Genomic DNA, 6,012 nt, shown 5'->3' on the forward strand with positions numbered 1-6,012 from the left:
TTGGGAAAAACCAGAAAGAGGGAAGTATTTTTCAGGTCGGGAGAGCCCTGAAGCTCTACAAGGCTGAAGGAATGGCCGTGCTGAGTCAGTGAGTGCTAAGGATTAGCGAGAGGTACCCTGAAGGATGGGAGGGAAGCATGAAGCCTGTTATCAGACAATCCTGGGCTCATCTGAGAAGTTGGATTAATGCCCATCTCAAGGGTTCGTCCACGCTGAAATGATGAGTCAGCAGTTCTTAGTTCCATGCAGGCCCAGACTGAGTGCTGTGTGCAGACTGCCCATTCTCACCAGCAGCCCGGCAAGAGTTGGGTTGTGTCTTGGTTACTTTTCCCTTGCTGTAAAGAGACACCATGACCAAAGCAACTTATTTAAGAAAAGAAAAAAGAAAGCATTTAATTGGGGGCTTGCTTACAGTTTCATAGGGCGAGTCCACGACCAACATGGCAGGGAGCAGGGCAGCAGACCGGCATGGCGCTGGTGCCGTAGCTGAGCGCTTAATCTGCTCCACAAATGGGAAGCAGAGAGAGCAAGATCGGTGGGCTCTTTAGACCTCAAAGGCCACCCCTGGGGACACACTTCCCCTAAAAAGGTCACACCACTTAACTCTTCCCAAAACGTTCCACCAACCAGGGATGAAGCATTGAAATACATGAGGGCTGAGATGAAGCCCGAGAGCTTGTGCGATGGATGCTGGGAATAAAGCTGGGCGGGGAACGAGAAACCAACAGCCAGGACAAGGAGATGGGCTCTGCACCAGGTGTACCCTGGGGATAAAGCTGGGGGGGGAGAGACGACAGCCAGGGTGAGGAAATGGGCCCTGCACCAGGTGTACCATGGGGATAAAGCGGGGAGCAAGAGACCGACAGCCAGGACAAGGAGATGGCCCTGCACCAGGTGTACGATTGGAGCTGACACGTCCTGGGGACCTCAGTACCCCAACTCTACAGTTGACAGAGCCCTCCTTAGAAGACAAAGGAAGCATAAGCCTCCTCTCTATCCTGCCTTGCACCTCCCCGATTTCACTCTTTCCAACCCAGGTACACCCTAAGTTTGCAGCCTTAGAGCAATTGGAGTTCTGTGGCCTCAGTGTTTCTCTGTCTCTTTCCTTTCAAGGGGTAAGAATTTAAGAAAAGGTTTTTAAAATACCGAATGCGGTGGTTTTTATGTAACTTTCAGGTTTATCCAGTAACCGAAAGGAGCCAGAGCCAATCACACATTGTGACTACTTCCTTCCGTGGACCGCATCCAGGGCTAAGGGTTTTACAAGCGCTGCTCCATATCATTCCTCATAAGGACCCCGACAGGTTGGCAGTTACTACCCCACTTTGCAGGTAGAGAAGCAGGATAAGAGGTTACACTGATCCAAAGTAGCCTATCAATGGGGCAACTACTTCCAGGCTCTCTGTCGCCCCCTACTGTATGGTTCTCTACTGGCACCTAGAATCCTGCCATTCTGTTAGTTCTCCCTTTTTTTGTTGTTGTTTTTAGTTTTGTTTTGCATCTTAACATTTATTTATTGTGTGGATGTGTGCATGCAGAGGTCAGAGGGCAGCTTCTTTCTTTCCATCATGTGGGTCCCCTATAAAGAATCGAACTCGTGTCGTCAGGCTTGACAGCAAGCACCTTTTCCCACTGAGCCGTCTCTCCAGGCCCTCTGATGGCTTTCCACGACCCTGGGGCTAGAAAGCACGTAAAGGTCTCTAAGCTGGATTCTGCTTGCTTCTCGGCCCTTGCCACACCCAGTGCTCTCCTTGGCCCTCGCCTTCCAAACTTAACCCCTATGTGTGGCTGCCCCCCCCCCACCTCCTCCACCTGTCTTTGCCATCTCTCACGTCTCTACAGTGTTGCTCCAAGGGAGGCCACGCACCTAAACTAGCCTGAGACAAGTGGCCATGTCCTCTTTTGTTTGCTTGCTTGTTTTGGTTTTTTGAACAGGGTTTCTGTGTATAGTCCTGGCTGTCCTGGAACTCTCTCTGTAGACCAGGCTGGCCTCAAACTTGGAGATCCACCTGCCTCTGCTTCCCAAGTGCTGTGATTAAAGGTGTGTGCCACCACCGCCACCCGCCTAAACAGATGCCAAATGGTCACTTTCTGTCATAGTACCTGTCACTTTAAATTATCTGCATCCGGAGCTGGGAGGACGGCTCACTACAAGCACTGGTTGTTTCTTCTAGAGGTCCCGGGTTCAATTCCCAGCACCCACATGGCTGCTCACAGATGTCTGTAACTCCAGTCCCGGGGAATATGGTACCCTCATACAGACACACAAGCAGGCAAAACACAGTGCACATCAAAACACAGTGCACATCAAAAAAATAAATTATCTGTATCCATTTTCATTCTTTTTATCCCCACTGAGGGATCCCAAGTTCCCTGAAACCAGGGGTGTTGCTGTCTCCATATTTAGAACATGGGCTGGAATCAAAAAAAGATCCAGGGGCTGGAGAGATGGCTCAGTGGTTAAGAGCATTACCTGCTCTTCCAAAGGTCCTGAGTTCAATTCCCAGCAACCACATGGTGGCTCACAACCATCTGTAATGGGGTCTGGTGCCTTCTTCTGGCCTGCAGGCATACACACAGACAGAATATTATATACATAATAAATAAATAAATATTTTAAAAAAAAAGATCCAATGGGGATTTGATGAAAGACATAAAGAGGGTTAGGAAAGAAAAAAACCATGATTTGAATCCAAGTCAGTTTAGTGTCCAGGGCTCTTCTCTGCCTTCTGGGGCCGAGGAGGTGGCTCAGTGGTTAGAGCACTGGCTGCTATCCCAAGGGACCTGAGTTTGACTCACAGCACCCACGTGGTGGCTCACAACCATGTGTAATTCCAGTTCCAGGGGCCTGACGCCCTCTCCTGGCCTCTGATGGCATCTGGCACATAGTGCACAGACACACATACAGGCAAAGCACTCGTACATATAAAATTTTTATTTGTTCAATTTATTTTACTATGAGTGTATGAACGTCTTGCATGCACACCATGTGCGTGTCTGTTGGTCTCCTGGATCTAGGATTACAGATATTTGTGTGTCAACGTAAGGGTACTGGGGATTGAACCTGGGTCCTCTGCAAAAGCAGCAAGTGCTCTTAACCTCTGAGCCATCTTTCCAGCCCCACACACCAAAATATTAAATTAAAACATTTTCAGTCTGGTGCCAAGAATGAAGATACACATTCAATCGCAGCCCTCGGGAGGCAGGAGCGGAAGGCACCTGCACAAGTGCACTGTGAGGAGACTGAGAAGGCCCCGATATGCCGGGCAGTGATGGCACATGCCTTTAATCTCCATTTGTGAGGCAGAAACAGGTGGAGCTCTGAGTTTGAGGTCAGCTGAGTCTACATAATGGGTTCCGGAAAGCCAGAGAGCTACATGATAAAAAAGACTATATCTCAAAAAAAAAATTAATTTACCTCAAGGGATCAAAGGAGATGAGGACATAGTTCAGGAGTACAATGTTTGCCCAGCCTGTGGCCCCGGACTTGAGGGGACCCCAGGAAAGCAATCTCTGTAGACCTAGAATAACACCCTCCGCACTGCTAGCCACACTTCGCGGATGTGTGCGATGAGGAGGGGACATTCCTAACTATGCGAGTTTCTCGATGTGTGTAATTGTCAGGTACGCAGATCACTCACGTCGCTTAAAAATAATGCGAAACAGGCATGGCGGTGGACGCCTCTAACCCCAGCCCTCGGGAGGTGGGGGCAGAACGCCCGTGCAAGGTCTTCCTTGCCTACATAGTTGAAGGCCAGGCTGGGAACCTAAGACTCTCTCTCTCTCTCTCTCTCTCTCTCTCTCTCTCTCTCTCTCTCAAAGTAATAAAACAAAACAGCAATCGCCAGTGAGCTGGCTCGGCACGTCAAGGAACTTGCCTGGAAACCTGAGTTCTATCCTTGGAACCCACGTTGTGGAAGGAGAAAGATCTACTCCTCCGGGTTGGGCTCTGACCTCCGTGCACACATGTGCTAGTGCAGTGCACACGCGTGCACACGCGCGCACACACGCTAAATCTAAGAAGCAATTGCAAAGAGAAAAATACATGAAAAAGCAAGAGGCAATAGGGGCTGTAGAGATGGATCAGCAGTCGACAGCACTCACTGCTCTCCCAGAGGACCTGGGTTTGGTTCCCAGCACCCACACCTGGCAGCTCAGAGCCACCTCGAACTCCAGTTCCTGTTCCAGGAGACCCAACACTCTCTTCTGGCCTCCTGGAGCATCCACATGCCTGTGGTGTATACTCATAGACACACACACACATGCACGAATTTATTTTAATTAAAAGCAGTAACAATAATGTAGCATTTGAGCCTGGTGCACACTTGTAATCCCAGCACTCAGATGGCAGCAGAATGACAAATTTGAACTGGGGAACTTAATAAAGAACAAAAGGAAGCCAGGCGGTGGTGGCGCATGCCTTTAATTCCAGCACTTAGGAGGCAGAGACAGGCGGATCTCTGAGTTTGAGTCCAGCCTGGTCTACAATAGCTAGTTCAAGGACAGGCTCCAAAGCTACAGAGAAACCCTGTCTCGAAAAACCAAAAAAAAAAAAAAAAAAAAAAAGAACAAACCGGAAGGTTTACCCCTTCTAGGTGAACTCTCCTCAGCTCCTTGGACCTCCTTGGACCCAGACCCATTGCCTTCACACACCTCCCTTAGCTCCTAGATTGCTCCTTTTAGCCCACGATGGAGAATGTCAGCCTCACCCTGCCCCGTCCACCCCGCCCCAACCAGCCTCACTCTGCCTCACCCTACACAGAACCAAGCTAAGAGAATTCGCCGAGAGCTGCTCTCTGAAGCAGTGCCTCTCTACCCAACAGGATGTCAGAAGCATGGGGAGTTTGGCAGACATGCAGACCCCAGGCCCTCCACCCCCAGCCTTCTGGAAGGGTGAGTCGGGTGGGGCAGGATGCTGCATGACTGATTCCCCTGGGCAATCCAGAGTCATAGGTTTAAATGACAGCGCTCTCATGATCTCTGCCTTGATCCTTGATGATGTCTTCCCCAGAAACACATCACTTCTAGTTTGTTTTTTTCCCCCAAGCAAGGTTTTTCTATATAAGTCTTGCAGTCTTGGTTTTCCTACAACTCACTCTGGAGACCAGGCTGGCCTCGACCTCACAGAGAATCTCCTGCCTCTGCCTCTGCCTCCTGAGTGCTGGGATTAAAGGTGTGCACCACCACCATCTAGGGTTTTGTTTTGTTTTGAGACAGGGTTTCTCTGTGTAGGCCTGGCTGTCCTGGAACTAGCTCTGTAGACTAGGCTGGCCTCGAACTCACAGAGAATCTCCTGCCTCTGAGTCCTGAGTGCTGGGATTAAAGGCATGCACCACCACCGCCCAGCTCCTAGATTGGTCTTTCGTATTCATCTCTCACGTTTGCTCAGGAATGGCTACAGAAACTGCACTTTTGCAATTGCTGAGGATTTAGGGTGGGGAGTCACCACTTTAGCCTTCTCCTCAAGGGTCTCTGACAACCAGATGGACATGGGAATAGTATTGCAGCTGGTGCCAGCAACAGTTTATCTTACCAGTGCTGGGCTTATATACCCATCTTCATCTTTCCAGCCTTTATAGTCACCTTTGTTTTTTTACCTGCAGTATTTGCAAAGACACTCAACTCTTCCTGTAGAGATGGAGCATAAAGGAATCCAATGACTAACTATCCATATAGCATCCCTCCTCAGCAAACTCCTGGGAACATCCTCAGTAGAACAAAGAATGCTTCCTCTAGACAGTCCCAGCTTTGATGGGCCAACCTGGAGAGTTTTACTTTAAAACAATACCAAGAAAGATACATTTGGTAAAATCTACTCTGTTCTTGTTTGCATTTTGTTTCACCTTTCAAGGTAGCCTCATTCTGAAGCTTGGGCTAGATAGCAGAGGCTAGCCTGGAACTCCCGGTTCTCCTGCTTCAGCTTCCCAAGCGCTGGGATTAGATGGAAGCCTCCACGATTAGATTCTTGATCTTTTCATGGGGTAGAAATACACTAATTGACTCTTGATGCTG

Source organism: Microtus oregoni, unplaced genomic scaffold (assembly GCF_018167655.1).
Source record: "Microtus oregoni isolate MIOR12 unplaced genomic scaffold, Mior012 000015F_ref0000493, whole genome shotgun sequence".
NCBI classification, from domain to species: Eukaryota; Metazoa; Chordata; class Mammalia; order Rodentia; family Cricetidae; genus Microtus; species Microtus oregoni.